Genomic DNA, 20,691 nt, shown 5'->3' with positions numbered 1-20,691 from the left:
GTTTGGATCAATGTGTTTTGTTTCATTTACAGGTCTAGTAGTGTTGCCGCTTCTCCTTTGTTACGCTGGTAGAGAATCTGCTCTTTTGAACATTGTACATTATACAGGGGGGTGGATTGTCAGTGGGGTGGGTGGGGCTGGATTGTTGGTGGAATGGGCGGGACTGAGGGGCTCTTGCCTACACAGAACAGAGCTCCGACAGAACACGTTTTGCTGGCGGGAAGCTCCATCATGTGCATAGGGAGGTATTTTGGTGGGCTTGGACACAATTGCAGGGTCAGGCCATGAAATGCCCCCCATGCCAGCAGAACATTGTTGTTCCCCATGGAGGGTAATTTGGACGTTTGGGTCAGCATTTTCCAAACCCCAAGAGGCAATGGCCACTAGGCCATCTGGTAAAGTATGTTCTGGGTGGTGGGGGTTTCCATATGCCCATTGCCCACATTCACATTTCCGATCAGTTTGCAGTCCACCCTTCCTTGGTGGCAGATCAATGGTTTGTAGCATTTATCTGGCCCAAGGAAGGGAAAGGTTTGCAGATAGCAGCATGAAAGGTTGAATGTGTTTTTGCTGAGCTGACCACAGATGCTAACTTTGGTGGTCAGTCATAATTTCGAAAAATAAAAGTCGACAATGTCGAAAAAATAATATCGAAAAAAAAGTCGAATTCTCTTTTTTTAATTATATATTTAGTTCGGGAATAAAAAAAAAATGGGTAAAACAAAAAAAAAAAAAAAAGGGGGGGGTTGAGGGGGAACCCCCCATTTCGAAAAAAAAACGTGATAAAAAAAATTGTGTGTGTTTATTTACAGTTGAAAACCTAAAAACTTACCTGTTTGAATAAGCTACCAACTTCTTTTCTCCATAAACTGGTACCGCAGTTCCCACCCCCTGCGGGATGTATGTTCAGTGTTAAATGTTTTATGTCACAACTGTCGGGCGCCTTTATGCGCCAGGGTCCATAGCGCGCAATACAAATAACGTAATGTAATGAGGCAGGCTGAAGCTTTTGCAGGCTTAATAAAGTAGTACAAAATCTCCTTTCATTATTATACATTACATTTGGAGGGCAGATTGGCAGTGCGGTGGGCAGCACTATGTCTGGAGTGTCAGTGGTATTGGCAGCAACGAGTGTTGCGGAGGTAATTGAAGAATGATCAAAAATGGACTGGGAGCCCCTCTACCGAGAACAAACACTGACAAATAACCTGTTCTCTGGGTAGGTGTCCACTCGGGAGTGTATACAACCACGTTTTAGCTCACTGTACTTTTCACGGAGGAAAAATATCCATTCAGTTTGGTCCCAACCACTTGGGCAGTCCAACACCAAAATGCTAGGCAATTCTCCTCTGAACAAGAGTACCAACAGCAACCCCAGACACGTGTTTCGGCCTAGTTGGGCCTCATCAGTGAGGTGAAGCTATGCCTTGTAGAAAGATGTTTGTGCCCTCGATAGAGGATGCTGAGAACATAACAATGACCACCACTTTGTGAAACAGGTTTGTGCTAGTAATGCAGATGTTCGTGTCTTCTGAGCATGCAATAACACTTGGGATGGAGCTCTTACCTTTCATTAGAATGGTCACCATGTGCTTGTTAATATGGTCACCAGATGCTTGTTAAACTGCTTCGAATCACATGATGTGCATACACTAGTGAGCAGTACCCAGAGATGGTGGTGGGATGTGAGGGGGAACAGTAGCAAAGAGATGTCTTTGCACCGCTTGTCCCACCTGAGAATCAGACCTAGAGTGTGTATCTGGGCAGCAGTGTTGTGTAAATTTGTGTACAGAACTCCAGGTTGCTGCTTTACAAATGGACTCAAGAGGAACATTTGCAATTAATGCTATGGTAGTCCCTGTGCCCCGAGTAGTGTGCTCTAGGCGTAAAGGGCAGGTTGCTCTTGGCAAGAATGTAGCACAGTGTGATGCAGTTTACGATCCACTTTGAAATAGCTGATTTAGAGACAGGGTCCCCTTCTCTACCAGCTGCCACTGAAACAAAAAACTGGTCTGTCTTTCTTAGTGGTTTTGTCTTTTCCACATAATAGATCACCACTCTACTCACATCTAATGTGTGGAGGCTTCGTTCTGCCACGTTAGTGGGGTTCTGGAAAATTGTGGGTAGTTCTATGAATTGGTTTGAAATAAATGTAGGTGCAAATCATGGGTGAGTGCGCAGGAACACCTTATCCTTGTGAATCGTGACAATGGGCCGTGAACTGAAAGAGCATGCAGTTCACTAACTATCCTTATTGATGTGATTGCCACCAAGAAGGCAGTCCTATATGCGAGTGATTGAAGGCTAGCCTTGTGCATTGGTTCCAAGGGAGGCCCCATTAGTCTGCAAAGTACAACGTTCAGGTCGCACCTGTGAGTTGGTTTGGAAATAGGAGGATGAACGCTTTAATTAATGAAATTTTCCACCAAAAAACCTTTTCCTGGGACGTGGTGTATGCTGAAAGCGCAGCTAAGTGGACTTTCAGGGAATTGAAAACCAGGCCTGAGTCTAGCAGGTGAGTCAGGTACAGGACAATGTGTGTTGGTGTGCATTCAATAAGATTGAGGTCTTTGCCATTATACCCAATGACAAAGCGTTTCCATTTCCTGGAGTAGCAATGTCTGGTGTCAGATTTTCGAGCTTCCCTAAGTTATGTCCATACATCTTTTAGGGAGTTGGAGGCACCCGAACTCTATGACCTCAGGAGCCAGGCTGCTAAGTTAAGAGTTTGAGGGCATGGATGTAGTGTCTCTCCCTTGTCTTGTAAAGGCATAGCAGCTTCTTGGGAGGGTAGACTGACATTGCCATGAGACGGGAGAACCGAAGGTTGGCGGGCCCACATCAGTGCCACCAGAGTCATCCTGACTGGTTCTTGGTGCATCTTGTGCAAAATCCTGTTGAGCAGGGGAGTCGGGGGTGGGGGAGGCATAGACAAATTTCCCTTACCATTTTATCCAGAGACTGTGCCCCTTGCAGCGGTTCTGAGGTGTAATCTGGGTATTGTGCATTCTCCAGAGTTGCGAACAAGTTGATCTCTGGGAAGCCCCAGTCTGCGAAGACGTTGAGAACAATATCCTCGTGTAATTGCCACTCGTACTCTACAGGTAGTGGGAAGTCTCTGCCGAGTACGTCCTCCAGAAGATGGAGTTCCCTTGGAATGTGTTGTGACAGGAGGAACATCTTGTGTTTGAGAGCCCATTTCCATATGTTCTGTGACAATTTGGATAGCCCTGGAGAGTGAGTGTCCCCTTGTTTTTTAGGTAATACATGGCCGTAGTGCTCTCCGTGAGGACTAGAACGGTCTTCCCGTGGAGGTGTGTTTGGAATGTCTTCAGGGCCTTGAACGCTGCCATTAGTTCCAATAGGTTTATGTGGTTGGCTGCTACTGCTGGGGACCACACGCTGTGCAACGTCTGATGGAGGTGGGTCCCCCCACCCCATCAGAGATGAGTCTGTGGTGAGAGTGGCTTCTACTGCGGGGGTGGTTAAGGCTTTCCCCTGCAGAAGGTTGTCCCTTGACCACCACTGCAGAGACTGAACGAGGGCTGCCGAGACAACCACTAGAGTGTCTGCTGGCCTGACATCATTGGCTCGAGAGCCACTGTTGCATGGGGCGCATGCGCAGACGTGCGTGTGGAACTAGGTAAATGCATAAATGCAGGAGGCCATCATCATTAAAAGTCACATGGCCTTGCGTACACTCACCATACCCTTGTTGACCTGCTGAATGGGATGACCTCTACTGTGCCCTTTTCTAGCAGGATCCTTTTCTAGCAGGATCGGCACCCCTTCGAGCAGGATTTCCAGGTGTGCTGGTAATAGGTGCCTGCTCTTTGGTGGGTGGTATCGAGGTGGCCAGTGGAACTCGATGCAATAACCGTGGGTGACGGTCTTCAGCACCCCCTGGTCTGATGTGATCCCCCTCCCATGCGTGAATGAATGACAACCGTCCCCCGACCGGGGAGGCATTGGAGAGGACCCTGGACTGGTGAGTCATTTTGATGCAGAGGCCAGGGAGCCTCTTGGGTGGGGTTTCTGCCTCTAATCCTTGCCTCTGCACTGTCCTCTTTGCTAATATTGGCTGTTGCCAGATGAACCTTGTCCAGGGGGCAATGGGGTGCTTCCAGCGCTGTATTGCCCGTGGGGAGATCGGGAGAAGGATTGACCTCGAAAGAAACAAGAGTTTGCACCTCCCCGCTGTTGGAAAGGCATGGCTGTAATCTGATTGAGCTATTTCAGTGTCTCATGTTCTTTTTTAAGCCGTCTCCAAGGCGTCATCTACAGCCTTACAAAATAGGTTCGACTCTTCTACAGGCTTATTTACCAGGGAGGCCTGAGTTTCCGGCGTGAAGCCTGAATTCTTTAGCCAGGCATGTCTCTTGAGGAGAGTTCCCTGTGCCAGAGTGCGTCCTGCAGTTTCACCAGCATCCAGTGTGTTCTTGAGATTATTATGGATCACCTGTCAAACCTAAGAGATGACCGCCAGCGGACATGATCGCGTGGATTAAGGGACCTCTTGGAGGCCTTTCTGGAGCAGGCCCCATTGCACGTCGCTGTAACTAGCGATAAGGGGCATATTATTCACAATTCTGGTTGAATGGGCTGCAGATGTGGTAATACATTTGCCAAGGGCATATAGTTTCTTGCAGTCCTTATCCGGGGGAGGCTGTGCCGTAGACAGTGGTACCCCTGCCCTTTTTCTGGTGGGTGTAAAAACCATAGAGTCCGGTGTGGCATTCCCTCGAATTTACATAGTGTCAGATGGAGAGGGGCAAAACAGTTTCTCAACCCCAGGATTTAGCTCTTGTGAGGCAAGGAGACAAGAAGAGCGAGGCGTTTCTTTATTGAGTTGAGCAGTGGAAAAGCCTGACTAGTGGGAGGCTTTTCTCTGAGAATGCCCTCGACGAAGTCAGAGTCCTAGACAGTCTCCGGTGTAGCAATCTGAAAAAGATCTGCAGCCCTCTTTAGGATGGCATTAAATACCATTTGGTCAACTAATGGCGATGACTGCTTTTGTTGAGGTAAAGAAGGCGGGTTTATGTCTGGGGTATGAGTAGGTGAGCGCCAAGGCCCTTGATCTGCTGGCTGATCTTGTTGCCAGTCTGGGCACTGGTCAGTTGTGTCATGACCAAATTAATTGTCTTCAAATGTCTCTGCAGGTTCTAAATACTCGAAAACCTCTTCCTGATGGGTTTGTGACTGAATAGGAAGCTTCTGCAGCTTTGGTGGAATGGGGCAGGAGGAGGAATACTCCCTTGGTCTCTTGAGAGTAACCTCTGCCTAGTCCACAGGGATGAAGCAGAGGGGTCTGGAGCATGGGAAGGCTGTTCAGAAGGGGGAGATTTACCTGATCAAGCCATAGAGAGGGGCTGGGGGCCTTCAGAGTCCTCTCGGCGAGAGGGGGTCCTTCTGGGCTGTGCTGCTGCCGAAACAATAGCCTTGAGACGACTCTCGCGTATTTCCGGCGTGAGCTTCGACATGCCTAAAGGCGTTGTTGCAGCTGCCGACACCGCCAAAGCCTTAGGTGCTGACGTACCTTTAGACGACGTGTCGGCACAAGGAACAAGTTACTTACCTGTAACTGTTGTTCTCCAGCATGGGTCTGGCATGGATTCACATGCCCATGAATATTCCCCGTCGTCAGGCCGGGAATCCTCGGTATAGAAAAAATCAGTATCAGTTTTGTTTCTGATCTGTCTTTCTCAGTAGTAACCAATCACTGGTCTCTGGGTCATACTGCCCCCAGCCAATGACTGCCCTCTCCCTAAGCCCCGCCCCTGGCAGCCATCCTCAAATTTGGTAGCACGTGAAGTGGCAGTATGACCAAGTGAAGAGCCGCAGAGGGGTAGGCGGGAGGGTTCGCATGTGAATCCATGCCAGACCCCATGCTGGAGAAGGATTCACATGCTCATGAATATAAGAATACATAGCAGTATACACATGCACAACCACGGGAGGTGGCAAAAGGCTCAACATCAACTAATACAACAACTCAACATTAAGCAACTCTTACCTCCTCACCAGGCTCAACTTAGGCGAACAGGTTGCGCAGCACTGCCTGGCTGACTCTGGACTCCTCCCTGGAATCCCGGTCGACGCAGTAGAATCTCGTGAAGGTGTGCGTCGACCTCCACTTAGCAGCCCTGCAGATGTCGAGCAGGGGCACACCAGACAGGAACGCCGTAGGAGCAGCAATCGCTCTGGTCGAATGGGCCCTCGGACGGCCTGGCAACGGTCGGTTTGCCAACCGGTGACAGTGCATGATGCAGCCGGAGAGCCATCTGGAAATGGAAGTCTTCGAGAGCGCCTTCCCTTGATTCACAGGTCCAAAGTTCACAAACAGCTGTGATGTCTTCCGAAAACTCTTTGTGCGGTCCACGTAGAACTTCAGCGCTCTAGCTACATCCAGCGAGTGCAGAGTCCTCTCAGCCGGCGACGAAGGAGACGGGAAGAAAACTGGCAACACCAAGGGCTCATTGAGGTGGAAGTCCGACGGCACCTTGGGCATGAAGGAGGGGTGCGTCCTCAGCACCACCCTCGTGTCGTGAAAAGTCAAGTATGGAGGCTTGCAAGACAGGGCCTGGATCTCCCACTCGTTGTGCAGAGGTGATGGCCACGAGGAATGCTGTCTTCCACGACAGAAACTTCAACGGCACTGAATGCATAGGCTCGAATGGGGCCCCCCCCATGAGCCTAGTTAGCACCATGTTGAGCGCCCACGGCGGGGCAGGGGCCTTCACCGGCGGGAATGATCTGAACAGTCCTTTCATAAATTCCTTCACCAGTCGATGAGACCACAAGGACACCCGTCCTGTAGTTCTGGTGTAACGTGAGACGGCAGCCAGACGTTCCTTGATGGAAGCGTGAGCTAGGCCAGCCTTGGCCAAAGACAATAGGTACGGCAATACTTGAGGGGCCGTAATCCGCAGAGGGTTAATCTTCTGTGCACGGCACCAGACAGAGAACCTCTTCCATTTGTGTCCGTAGCACTTGAGAGTTGAGGATGCCCTGGCCTTCGCAAGAACCTCTCTGCAGTCGGCTGGGATGTCATATCCTCCAAACTCTAGTGCTGCAGGAGCCAGGCCTGCAAGTTCAGCGACTGTGGGTCGTGATGGAGAATGGCGCCTCCTTCTCTGGAGAGAAGATCCGCGTCCGTCAGCAGCCTGACTGGTGTGGACGCTGAAAAGTCCAGAAGGTCCGGGAACCAGATCTGCCTCGGCCACGCCGGTGCGATGAGGATCATCCTGCACCGGGACCTCCTGAGCTGGTTGACGAGCCAGAGTAGCAACGGCAACAGCGGGAACGCATAAAGGAACAGGCCGTCCCAGGGGAACGAGAAAGCATCGCCCATGCTCCTCGGTTGGGGAAACCTGCTGGCGAACCTCCGGCACTTGGAGTTCGTCGCCGTCGCGAAGAGATCGATCTGGGGTTCGCCCCATCGTCGGAAGAGTCGGTCCACTTGATCCTGGCGCAGTACCCACTCGTGGCACGAGCGCAGCTCTCTGCTGAGTGAATCTGCGATGGTGTTTTTTATCCCTGCCAGATGAAAGGGTACCAGAAACATCCCTTGGGCGACGGCCCAATGCCACAGATCCTGGGCTTCCTTGGATAGGGCAGGGGATCTGGTTCCGCCCTGCTTCCGAATGTAAAACATCGTGGTGGTGTTGTCGGTGAAGATCCTCACCACCTTGCCCTTGAGGGACGGAAGGAAGGACCTGAGGGCCCAGAACACTGCACGGAGCTCCAAGATGTTGATGTGGAGTGTCTTCTCCTCTGGGAGCCAAAGGCCTCTCGCGTGGAGACCCCCGGTGTGCGCTCCCCAACCTTCCAGGGAGGCATCCGTCGTCACCGTCACCTGGTGGGCCGGGGCTAGGAAACCTGTTCCCGCCGTCAGATGAGAGCGGATACCCCACCATCGTATCGCCTGACAGAACGCTTCGTCGAGCGGGATCCTGTCCTCGAAGCTGCCCGTCGGCTGGATACAGTGGGCGTCGAGGAATTCTTGCAAGGGCCGCATCCGAAGTCTGCAGTGGCGCACCAGATAAATGCAGGAGGACATCATTCCGAGGAGGGACTTGATAGACCTCACTCTGGCCACGTCCGTGGCCAGCAGACGTTGCACCTTTCCCAGGATGGTCCTTATCCTTTCCTCCGACAGGGAGGCCCGCCGTGCCACTGTGTCGAGCTGTGCTCCCAGAAACAGGGCGACTTGCGACGGGACCAGGTGGGATTTTGGAAAGTTGATGGAGAACCCCAGGTCCGTGAGCAGCTGGACGGTCTTCGCAGTGTGTTCCACGGCGAGCTCCCTTGTCCTTGCCCGTATGAGCCAGTCGTCCAGGTAGGGGTAGACGTGGATCCCCTGCAGGCGCAGCCGGGCCGCCACCGGTGCTAGGCACTTGGTGAACACCCTGGGCGCCGATTTTAATCCGAAGGGGAGGGCCTTGAACTGGTAGTGCCGCCCTTTGACCACGAACCTGAGGAATTTTCGGTGTCTCTTTAGAATAGGGATGTGGAAGTATGCATCCTCCAAGTCCAACCACGACAGGAAATCGCCCTCCTCCAGCTGTGCCAGCACGTGCTGGAGGGTGACCATCCGGAACTTCTGTGCCTTGATGTATTTGTTCAGTCGTCGCAGGTCCAGGATGGGATGCCATCCTCCTGTCTTCTTCTTTACGAGGAAACTCCGGAGCCCCGAAGCCTCTTTGGAACAAGCTCGATGGCACCTTTCCTGAGCTTCGCCCTTACTTCCAACACCAGTTGAGGGACGTGATTTTCCTTCGTGGCCACGAGAGGAATGCGGGGGCACTTCTTCTGGAACTCGAGGGCGTGCCCCAGGGGCAGGGCGTCCAGCACCCAACGGTCGGTGGAGATGGACTCCCACATGCCGACGAACTTCGTCAGCTGGCCTCCCACCGAAGTGCTTCGGCGGGGACCCGATCCGACGGTCGGTGCAATCTTGCTTGGAGGCCGCTTTGCCTCCTTGGCCACCTTGGCGACGACGGCGGGATCCACCTGACTTGCCGCGTCCCCTGTAGGCCTCCTGCGACGAAGATCTTGACGCTTGACGGTACGTAGAGGAGCTGCTGCCGGCTCCCTTGGAGGCACCCTGTCTGCCTCCGGAGCTCCGAAAGGACGGCCGTCGCTGTTGGAGCACACCCAGTGCACGGGCCGTCTCCGTGTCCGTCTTGATCGCCTGAAGGGACTCATCAACCGCCTTGCCAAAAAGGTTGTTCCCATCGAAGGGCATGTCCAAAACCTTGGTCTGTACGTCCTGGCGAAAATCCGTCGCCTTGAGCCATCCTCGTCTCAGGCAAACGCCATTGCCCAACTGACGGAAACCGGTGTCGCCGATGTCCGTAGCCACCGTAATGGCGTGGTCTGAGGCAATCTCACCTTCCTGTAAGATTTCCAGGGCCTCAGCCCTCTTGGCGTCCGGAAGGAAGTCCAACAGAGGGGCGATCTTGAACCACAACTCCCTGTCGTAGCGGGCTATGATGGCCAGGGCGTTGGCCGCCTTGATGGTCGTCGCTGCAGTTGAGATGACCCGTCGTCCCATCGCATCCAGCTTCCTACCCTCGCCGTCCGGCGGGCAGGTTGAAGTCGGGGCTGATGCCCCCCCGCTTTCTTCTTGGCCGCCGCCGCTTCTCGTACCGGTCCCTCTTCGCAGGAGCCGTGGCAGGGTTCTTGAGGAGGGTGAGCCCCTCATCCCAGATGTCATCAAGAAGCGGTACGGCGAGGACCGTCTTCCTTTTAGTCTTGCGCCGTTGGTAAAGGAACCCTTCCTTCTTCTTTTCTTCGGGGCAGAGCTGGAAGAGCTCGGATGCCCTGGAAATCATAGCATGGAAGGATCCAATCTCGTCGGGCGGGGATGCCCGGGGAAGGGGGCGACGGGGGACACGTCCTGTCGTCGCCTCCGTCGTCATCCGTACCCGTCGTAGTCGTGTCCATGCCTGTATCATCCCCGTGGGTAGTGGACCGGGGGGAAGGCAGAGAAGGCCGCAGAGGCGGGAGAGGAGGCCTAGGATGCGTCGTCCTCCTCTTAAGTGGTGGGCTCTCTGAAGGTCCTGGCTCCGGTTCCCCCGTCGGGTCTGGCTCAGGTACCTCCAGCCAACCTAGTCCTCATCTCCGAGCATAAGGACTGGATGGCTGACAAAATGGTCGCTGAGGTGTCCTGCGGCGCCGGAAACGACGGGATCGAGGGCTCATGAGGAGCCTCGTCTGCGACACTGTCGCTCTCGTCGTCGCCCTCGTCGGGATCCCCTTCCGATGGGCTGGGCCTCTTCCACGACTTGGATGAGCTCCTCTTCAGATGTCGTGTCCGTATCCACGATGGCCACCAGCCCCTCCCCCACCCTTTCCAACGAGGACTTTGTGGGGGTCCTCTCGATAGGCCTGAAGGACGACTCCCTCCGCGGTGGCAGGGAGACTCTGGTACCTGAGGCCGCCTCCACTGGTGTAGCCTCCACAGGCTGAGCCAGGGCCGCGGCGACATCCTCAATCGAGGTCTTAGCAGGGTGAATTAAGGCCAACGTCACCTTCTGTACGCCTGGGGCCTTCACCTTGGGGGGAGGGTCCGAGCCTCGCTCCCCCACTGCCGGAATCTTCGAGATCGACCGGGGCCTCTCCAGAAGCTTCGCCGGGTTCTCGGACTTCCTCTTACCCGAGCCAGAGCGTTGGCTCGTGGTTGATGGCACCGGGGAGGATGCGCCCTGCCTGGCAGCCAAGGAGCCCGACCGTTCGGCGCTCCCGGTGCCCGCGGACTCGCAGTGCTTAGCCTTTAGTTGGGCCCCCGTCGCCGGGGCACCCTCACAGGACTTAGAAGACCACTCAGACTTCTTTTTCTTCTTCTCGCCTCACGGGCTCTTCCCTTCCAGCCAGTTGGCGAGACGGAGATGGCAATCCTTCATGGTCCGCTCCGACATGTTCCCACAAAACGCGCAGTCCTTTTCCTTGTGCGTCTTGTCCTCATGGAGACAGTAGAGGCATAACAAATGCTCGTCCTCCTTGAAAACATTCTGAAGCTGGCATCCAGGGCAGGTCCTGAACAGCTTCCCGGCGGTCGAGCTCCCTTTCTCCTGGGCCATGACCGGGGTAGGCCTCGGAACTTCTGGAATCCTCCAAAAGCGTAACTCGACGAAATCTTCACCCTTGAGGGGCGTAGAAACTCCGAAACGGATCCCTGTTGATTGGATGTAGATACGGTGGAGCTTGAGGCTGTATTTAACTGAAAAAATTCGAAAATCTCCGGAAAAAAGCGCGAAAACGCAGCAAAAGCTCGAGAGCTACAGCACGAGGACTCCCAACACTTGAACGTGCGGTAAAAATCTGAGGATGGCTGCCAGGGGCGGGGCTTAGGGAGAGGGCAGTCATTGGCTGGGGGCAGTATGACCCAGAGACCAGTGATTGGTTACTACTGAGAAAGACAGATCAGAAACAAAACTGATACTGATTTTTTCTATACCTAGGATTCCCGGCTTGACGACGGGGAATATTCATGAGCATGTGAATCCATGCCAGACCCCATGCTGGAGAAGTGTGCTTTTTTTGTGTGAACGCCCTTATGGGAAGATAGCCCAGTCGCATGCCGAGAAGACAGATGTGGAAAGGGTGCCAGACCGCGCGGTTCGGCAGGCACTGTCGAAGCTTTCGGTGGGCATGTTGAAGTTTCTTCGACATTGGCCATCGAGGATGCCCTTAGGGGTTGTGTGATTTGTCTTGGGTTGCGCGTGTGCCTCTGTTGCTGGGGTGTGAACGCCCCATAACAGTGCCAGTGGCCTGTCTGTCGGGGCCAGGGACAGGCATCTGGGAACCAGAAGGTTCAGTCAAAAAGTCTATGGCCTCCAGGTCGAAGCCATGGCTGCCGCTGGAATCCTCGTCACTTGAAGAGACGGTGCCAACAGGGGGAACAACTTTCAGCCTGCATTGTATAGGCCGCCCATCACTTTGTCCGCCTGTCCTTTAACGTTTTGGGACGAAAGAGTTTGCAGGATTTACAGGAATGCTTTTCGTGGTCACAAGGTAAGCACCTATTGCATCTGCGATGGGTGTCCTTCCATGGTAATATTACATTGCAAGACATACAACATTTAAATGGTGTCCTTTCCATAGCAGAAGTAGAAAGCGGCAGCCAGACCAAAGAGGGAAAGGGGGGAAAAGGAAATGCATTCTCAAAAAGAATCAACCCAGGCCCCCACTCTCCGTACTGTTAGGGCCTGGCTGAAGGGCCGAGGTCACGCAGTCAACAGGCATCTATCAATGCACGAGTCGCCGAACAGCAGTAGATGTCTTGGGCATAGGGGTCCACGAAGCAGTCGAAGAGAAGTAGTCAAAGACAACACAACCATTGGTCGTGGGACAAAGAAGTAATAATTGAGCAATATCAACTCTTGCAAGCTCCGCATAAGGAGACCAACTAGTTGGGCGGAAAAAAAAAACCTGAGGGACCTCGACGCATGAGGGATTTTAGGTACACTACACGTCACGTTAGAGCTAGTGTTACATTCACGCCCATGTTGACGTCCCCTTTCAATCGTCAGAAGAAAGATGCAATACTCTGTAATTACCACTAGATGTAGGACTGTAATGCTCACCTGACTCCCACGGAGGCGCTGGCCTGGTTCGCGCTGCTGTGACATCTTCTAAGGTGATGCGCAGGGTTCGGAAGACGGACTGGACCGGGCCCCCAAATCTGGCTCGTCTGGCTCGCAGAAGTATTCTTCTGTAGGCGAAAATAGGGGATTAACTGTCTGCGGGGTAATGCAGGCAGCCTCCCACTTTCCCCTCTCACCCTCCTCGAAACCCTTCTGTGATTCCCCGTAGCGTCTCACCTTAGGGTCTGGAAGGATGAGCTCTCCATCCTGCTTCTGATGCAGGGGCGCGTTGGTATCCAGTTACTTCACTGGATTTTCGGATTGGTGAGAACCAAACTTGCTTGGCTTCCAGGTAAGTTTTTTGATAAGAGGTTCCCCTTGTGTCCATGCATTAATGTACTAATGCTAGTGTCTTTTTCCCCATAGGGGCCGGGGTACGGAATGCCGGGGAACAGGCACCGACCCGAGATGAGAGGTGAAATCCTTGTAGAAATCAGGTAAGTCTTTAATGAGTGTTTTTTGGTAATGTCTTTTCATTCGCTCATTAACGCTGATGTCTCTTTTTCCCCTTAGGGGCCGGGGTCCGGAAATGCCAGGATGCGGCGCGGACCCGAAAAGAAGAGGGAATGAATCAACACGTAAGTCTTAACATGGAGATTTAGCTTTCCTTATTCCCTTCTCTCTCACCTTTTGTTCTGGGCTTTTTCTCCCTAGGCGCTGGGGCGTGACTGCGAATCCGGATGATCGATGCTGAACATGGAGGCGCCTTGTAAAGGTGAGTGGAATGCGGCGTTGCAGCGATCGACGTGATGAGCTTTTAAATAAAAGTCTTCCTTTTCAGGATTGTCGGCGAGATGTCTCCGGGATGCGGATTTAGCAGGTAAGGACTTTTCCTTCTTCTGTTCTCTTCTTCTCTTCCTTTGCAGGTGATCCAGGATGCTGGCAGGCGTGGCAGAAGTCAGGATGCAGGAGCAGACACGGTGAGCGTCCAGCTGCTAGATGCAGAACAACGCGAAGCACGTGTGGCTGTTCGGGTGGGGTTTAAATAGCCTTGGAAGAAGTTCCAGGCATGTATCCTTCCTCCAATCAGGTATGTATCCTTCCCCGACCACGCCCGGATGGTAAATTAGTCCCACAGGTAAAGTAGTTCCTTTCAGGCCTCGAGGAGGCCGGGATCCTGCAACATGGTCTGCATCAGGTAAGTGCACCCAAGCACTTCCATAATGAGCCTGGCGCCTATGGCGCCAGGACACTGTCCAAAGGGCCCCTTATATGGGGTTGCTGGGTCCTTTCTTGGGGACTGGATGTCCGCTTTCGGGGACGCAGGGCTTGAACCGGCTCCCCGGGAGCGGGCATCATGACAGGACTATATACACAGCATGTGATTCTAAGCAGATTAACAAGCATCAGAAATATAAAAAACCATTATTTTTACAATACATAAGTATCAGTGTTTCTTTGGACCATTTGAATGCTACATGTTCTTTGTACCCATCTATAGCCCTCTCTGCCTCCTACAATAAACCTGACTGCTCTGTCATTGCTACCATTATCGCAGGGGGTACAGGTCTATACTAAGATGGAATTTCTGTATTGGCCATGGTATAGTTTTATAAAGCCCCTGGGTGAACTTTATAAAAAACTGTCCTAACAGTGGGCTTGGACCTTGTTCCAGGCAGGATTGTGGGTAAGAAGGACTCGTGCAGCCATTTCTTCAGATCAGCATTTGAGCCAAGATTCCCTCGTAGACGAACAGCTAACTGAAGATGCGATAACTCCCAAAGAGGCTTAGCATGCCTTCCTAAGTCCAACCCGTTAGAATGGATTTCCAAACTCTGGCCTGGTGGACAGATGTTTAGGAGGCCACCCTTGTTGGAAAACTGAGTACTTCTGGAATCTTAAGCCATACCAATCAAGGCAACATGGGAGTGGCCAAGGCTTAGTTTCAGGGTATGATAGGTTATTTATAACACGCTTAATACCCAGAGGTTTCGAAGTGCGGACCCGGGGATCGAACCTGGGTTGCTCCGTATCGTCTTGCTTCCCAGGCGAGCATGTTGTCCCTGAGCCATCCTCCCGAGGTGGCAGGTGACACAAATGTGGCCAGGGGTCTACAATGGTTACAACACAGTGAAACGCCAAGGTTTATACTTGGTTATAAAAATGTGCTATTTATCATAGGCCCAGGACAACATATGAAAAATGAATATTGGGCAGGTAAAGAATCACACAACACTATCTACTATAAAACATAAATACAGTCACATTAGTCAATGCACATAAATCAATGACTTCACCAGTACCTGGAAAGGAAAAAGTAAGTAATTTAGTTGGCACCAACACCCTTCAGAAATTACAATCCTCACCAAGAAGTTCAGCCCAGAGATAAATGGGGCCTTGTGCCCAATATTAAACGTGTGCGTAAAAGCGCACAGGAATGTGTAAAGTTCACATAGTTCCAAAACTTTTCAGAAACTGGACAAAGTTAGAAGTGTTCTGAAGATGTGAGGAAGCATTCAACAGTCAAGTAGGTATATGTTATTGGTACGAAACTGTTCCCAGCTTTTGGATGGCTTTAGACAACAAGTACTACCCAAGCCAAATAATGACAAAATTTAGCCCAAAGTCAGAAAACTCTTTGGAGGAAATAAGGCCACTGATAAGTATCCTCGCTACTCACTGCCCTTACTTCAGTTTTGGCCCAGACTCGGCAGGTCCGGAGGTGGTCACCAAAGGGAGGTTTTCCCGCTTTCTCTTCAGTTCCTAGATGCTGCGGGTGCAGAGACATGTCCGGCTGATCACAGGAGCTTCTGCACTCCAGAGCAAGAATGCAAAACAAACCACTGCAGCACGTCTGAGGACACTGGAATTAGCACAGGTGACTATTTTTTTGGAGACCGTCACCGTTGCATGGCGACACAAAGGGATTCAGCTATTGCGGTCTGACAGAGCCTTCTATCTCTCGATCCAAATGTGCTGGTAAGACAAAATTCGGCAGAAGTGTATCTTGTTGGATATGCTGGCAATGCCCAAAGTCCCGGGTCAAAACACTGGACGATGGCGCTCATAGAAAGAAGACTAGATGGCCCAGGGACACTTCCTAACAGGCTCACTTGCAGGGTTACCAGGAGACGTCAGGAATGGTTGGTCCCACCAAAGGGTGAAGCACCAATGAAGGCCTTCGGAGATCAGTTGCCAAGCAGGGCTTCTCTCAGACAGCAGAGGGATTCCATTGCCAGGCCTCGTCAAGGGAGTCTCAGGATCATCCTTCATCTTCTTGGTTTATCAGGAGATTCGGCACTTTCAGGTCTGCTGGAATGACTGCAGGGCTCTTCTTATTATCCAAAGTCAGTTGAGTGATCAGAGTCACCCCTCCAATGGCAAGATATGCCCTACACATGCACACCAGCAGTGGCCCAATCAGGGACCACTGTGGGTCTTCACGCAAGCACACCAGACTTTCTGGAGCCATCTTGTGGATTAGGACCAGACAGTCCAAACCCACTTCCTGGCTCCTCCCACACATGCCCTGCACTAGTACGCGAAACCTTTGCGTTTCCCGGGCAAGTGCATGACCATGCAGGGATCTCCTGACCTGAAAGGGCAGGAAGAAGGCAAATGCACTAGATGGTCATGGTACAAATGAAAACTTGGTGGCATGGCCATTGTAGGAAACGAGCCACAGTTAGTAGCCCAAAGAGAAAAAACGCAGTGAGGCTAACCAAAAATATAGTAAAAGTACGAAAAAGTAACTACTGCCACCAGTTTGTCCTTTAACACATCTTGGGTAACCAAAAATCAATCCCTTGAGTGGAGCCTAAGGTCACACAAATAGAAACCCTATTGCACGGAAGATGCATTGTGCAATATGCAATGATAAAAAGTTACCTCAACAGGCACCAAATTAGAAAGCTAAGAGAAACAGATTCCCAGTACTGACAGCTTGATGGACTATTCAGTGTCCACATAATATGTGAGCAAAGGCCAGTGGAGTAAAGTTGAAGGCTTCACTGCACTGCAAAATGTCAGGAAAGTGTGCAAAACAAACGCAAAAAGTTTAGGAGGCCAGAGAATATGAAGGAAAAGTTGCTACTATTGAAAACTTTCCTAACAAAGCCCTGTTGGATTACCTGATCTACGAACTGGGAAGGACCTGTGCTGTGCTTTAAACACCCCTGGACTGGTGGGACCAACTAGTCTCAATGTGTTTCGAGGATACAGACATCCTGAGAGGTTGTAAGTGTCCCAGGACCAACCAGTGGATTGACCAGCTCTCCAGTGGGTTACCTTACTAGAACTGTTGCTGTTCTGCGTTAGCAGCCACAACTTCGGTGGCCACTAGCGTGGGGTTTAAGTTGCCTTCCTGCCGAAGCTTCAACTGATCCTGTTCTGGAAGGGCTTCTACAACCGCGACTGGTGTGCTGTTGCTGGTACTCACCTTCCCCAGTCCTGTGAAGTGTCCTGGAGAGGTCTGCATTGGTGCTTTCTGCATTTCTCCTTTGCCAAGGATTGCACTCTGCTTGTGGACCAGACCAGACCAATCTGTGCACCTCTCGCCAGGGGGAAATCCAATCTCCAGCGATGACCCTCCCCCACACCCACCCAGGTCGACCTATCCAGTAATTTGGGAAAATCTGAGTCAGAAGGATAAGTAAACGAGAAGCATTCGTCTCCCCCCCTGTCCTTCACAGGATAACATAGAACAAGCCTCTTTGTAACCTTACATAACATTGCTTTTTAGTCGTCACAGACGAGCAGTGAAACCTGAAAAATAAGAACTTTTTGTTGCAGATTTTCTCTTGAACAATCACCAACGCAAGTACTATACCTGCATCATGTACATTCTGGGAAAAAGATGTTACTTTTGAGCACAAGGCCCCACCCTTCATAGGGATTGGACTTCTGAAGCTAGGACATATTTCTTGTGACTTGGTTCCATCTTACTGCATCACTTTCTTACTTCTTATTGATTTAAGAGTTTAATGTATTTTTAAAACCTATGGTGACTGTATAGGACATACATTACTTACCATAATCGTATTTCTGATATGTGTATCTGCTTAGATTCACAGGATTTGCACAGGGCAACATCTAGTGGTAGGTGTAGATTACTGCATGACTTATTTTCGAAGTTCAAAAAGGGACATCGACTGGGCGTGTTTGTAATACTATCCCTAGTGTGACGTGTACTGTACCCATGGTCCTTCACGCGTTGAGGTCCCTCAGATTGTTTTGTTTCTGACACGAGGGAGCATGAAGTGTATGTTTGCGTAGAGGAAAGTAAAAAAAGGTGAATGATGTTTATGTACCTCCAACTCCAAGAGAGGCGGAAGGGTGGGCACATGTGAAACTAAGATACAAGCATCAGAAATATGATTACAGTAAGCAATGTATGTCTTCTGAGGCTTGTGGATCTGCTTAGAATGACATGCTTTGCATAGACTAGCAAGCAGTGTCTGGAGAAGATGGTGGGTTGTTAGAAGGTACAGCAGCAAAAAGATGTCTTAACACTGCTTGCCCAACCAAGGAGTCGCTTCTTGAATGTGTATCCAAACAGTAGTGCAGTGTGAAGGTGTGAATTGAACTCCAAGTAGCTGCCTTGCAAATGGCATCTAAAGGTATATTTGCAAAGAATGCTAGAGTAGCTGCTGTGTCTCGAGTTGGGTGTGCTTTAGGCATGAAAGGAAAAGGTTTCTTGGACAGAGATGAATATATTTTGATGCATTTGACAACCCATTTTGAAATAGTGGACTTAAGAGACAGTATCCCCTTCTCTTCCTGCGGCTATGGAAACAAAGAACTGATCTGTTTTCCTCAGTCGCTATGTTTTATTCAGGTAGTACAATACAGCTCTCCTAACGTCTAATGTATGGAGGCTTTCCTCTGCTGAATTAGTTGTGTTTTGGAAGAAAGCTGGAAGCTCTATGGACTGTTTGACATGGAACTTCGAGATACATTCAGGAGAAAAGCGTGGTTGTGTTATTCAAACTACTTTGTCTTTATGAACAACAACAAACGGATCCTGAACTGAGAGGGATTGCAGTTCATTGACCCTTCTCATTGCTCTAATGGCCACAAGAAACACAGTTTTGTAAGTGAGATGCTTAAGAATGGTTTTATGCATTGGCTCAAAGGGGGGACCCATGCGTTTAGTAAGTACAACATTGAAGTCCCATCCGGCAGTTGGATTGGAAATTGGGAGGCGTCATCTTTTAAGCCATTCCATAAATGCTTTAATCACTGGTACCTTCCACCATGACAGTGTTAGGTAAGATTTTCATTTCAGTGATAAATCTTCCTGACCTGCGTCAACCCCAGGACTTTTTGCTGGACTTGGTGATTAATTTTCCCTTATTCCAAGGTGAGTGGGAAGCTTGGTCCCCTTTCACCTAGTCTTCTACTCTTTTTACGGGTGGCCTTTTTATGTCTCTCCATAGTGTTTCATTGGAGTTATAGTTTCCTAAAATGTGTGTGCTTATGGTGTGTTGTCCTTTTGGGCTTCCCTTTTTAATTCTCTTATTATTTCTTGGGTAAACTACTGTTCCCAAGAAGCACAGTGAGATTCCTATCCCCTTAACATTTATTTTAGTGAGCCAGCACACCCCACGTTATGTGGAGTGCTGGGGAGATACTATGTATCCCCTTTACTTACCTGGTAACATTTTTGCTACAACTGCAAGTTAACTTGAATGGCTGGCACAGTGGTTTTACTTTTAGTCATTACTCACAGGCTGTCAAATCAGCCTTGGTGTGCACAGGAGGGTCACCATTGTGCATGGTCTTCCGAAGTCCGAATACTGCTGAAATTTGATGAACTCCTGAACCAGAGTGCAGGATCGACAGAGTGAAGAGAATCCGACCAGCGATATTCGTCCATCTGGTTCTGGTAAAAAGGTGCCAAATCCACAAAGCCGTGAGAAACCATGAAGAATCCCCTTGCTGGAAGCCTCCTCTAGCGACTGCTGCTGCAAGTTCCAATCCAGTGTCCATTTATTCAGTCTCCAGACTGAGAATCCAGGGACCAGGTCCTCTGCTGCTGCACCCTGAAGGCAGAAACCCAGAAGCTCCTCTTTTCACCTAAGGTACTGTGTTGGCTTGGGTAACACTAACCTCAACCCTCGTGTGAATCCTGTGAGGGTGATTTGTGTGGTTGGTAGTTTTCCCATACCATTCTCCCAGGCCTAATGCTGGAACGCATATTGAAGGCCTTCAGTGAAGTCCCTAAGCACTAACTCTAAAGCTAATATTTGTTGAAGGCATCCACTGGAACTATGACTTTCCTGCATCTGAACCCTATGCTGACCTGCCTATAGCTGGCTCCTGGACCACTAGGGGCCCTTTTTTGCCTCTGAGAAAACTCATGCTATAAACCAAGGAAGGACTACGAAAGATAAGGCTTCTGATCTTGAAAACTATAAAAACTGCAAAAAGAACTTATTTATAAACGAGTTAGTGTTGTAACTGTATCTCGGAAATAGAATAAATTATAGTGTTACCAAAGTTATAACTTAGCTTTAAGTTGCTAAGTGCTCCTTTAAAAAGTATTTAGTGTCCCACTCTTCTTAAAAGTAATTATGTTGGTACTGTTTTATTATTCTTAACTGAATGAGTAAAAGCTTACCAATATGTTTACCTACCTTGAATAACCGATTGTCATTCTTTAAGTGTACCATTGGGTTTTGTCACCCTAATCTGGTAAGTGCATTTCTAAAACAGTCTTGGAACACTTGTCTTCGAGATGCTTGTAGCCCCTCTGGAAAGTATACACGTCTTTGCTTACCTTCAACTGCTGATCACCAAAAGTCTGCTAGACTTTGTATTTAACTAAGAATTGTATAACACCTCTGAAAAGTATCATTAGTCCAATTATCTATTCCTGGATTAGTAATAGTGTAAATGTTATGTACAAATCGGGTATACTGACCTTGAATAGCTGCTGTTCTTCTCAAACTAGAATATTGGGTTGTGCTTTCCCTGAACTGCTCTAGGGCACTTCTATTGTATTCGTAAAATTGCCACTGGGGGCGTGGCTTGAAGCGCCATCGATGGAGACGCTTCATCTGTAGCCTCTGTGGAAGCCCAGCCATCAAGCAGGCTGGAA

General features: G+C 50.3%; 1 protein-coding gene across 1 annotated transcript in view; it reads right to left on the bottom strand.

The window, feature by feature from the left end:
• Positions 1-20,691, bottom strand: part of USP11 (ubiquitin specific peptidase 11) — a 2,050,211-nt gene that overhangs the window by 650,778 nt on the left and 1,378,742 nt on the right. The gene's annotated exons all lie outside the window — the stretch shown is intronic.

The sequence above is a fragment of the Ambystoma mexicanum genome, chromosome 2q (genome assembly GCF_040938575.1).
Source record: "Ambystoma mexicanum isolate Mex_15411 chromosome 2q, UKY_AmexF1_1, whole genome shotgun sequence".
Taxonomy (NCBI): Eukaryota; Metazoa; Chordata; class Amphibia; order Caudata; family Ambystomatidae; genus Ambystoma; species Ambystoma mexicanum.
Note: the sequence above shows the minus strand (reverse complement) of the source record. Positions and strands in the feature narration are given on the sequence as shown.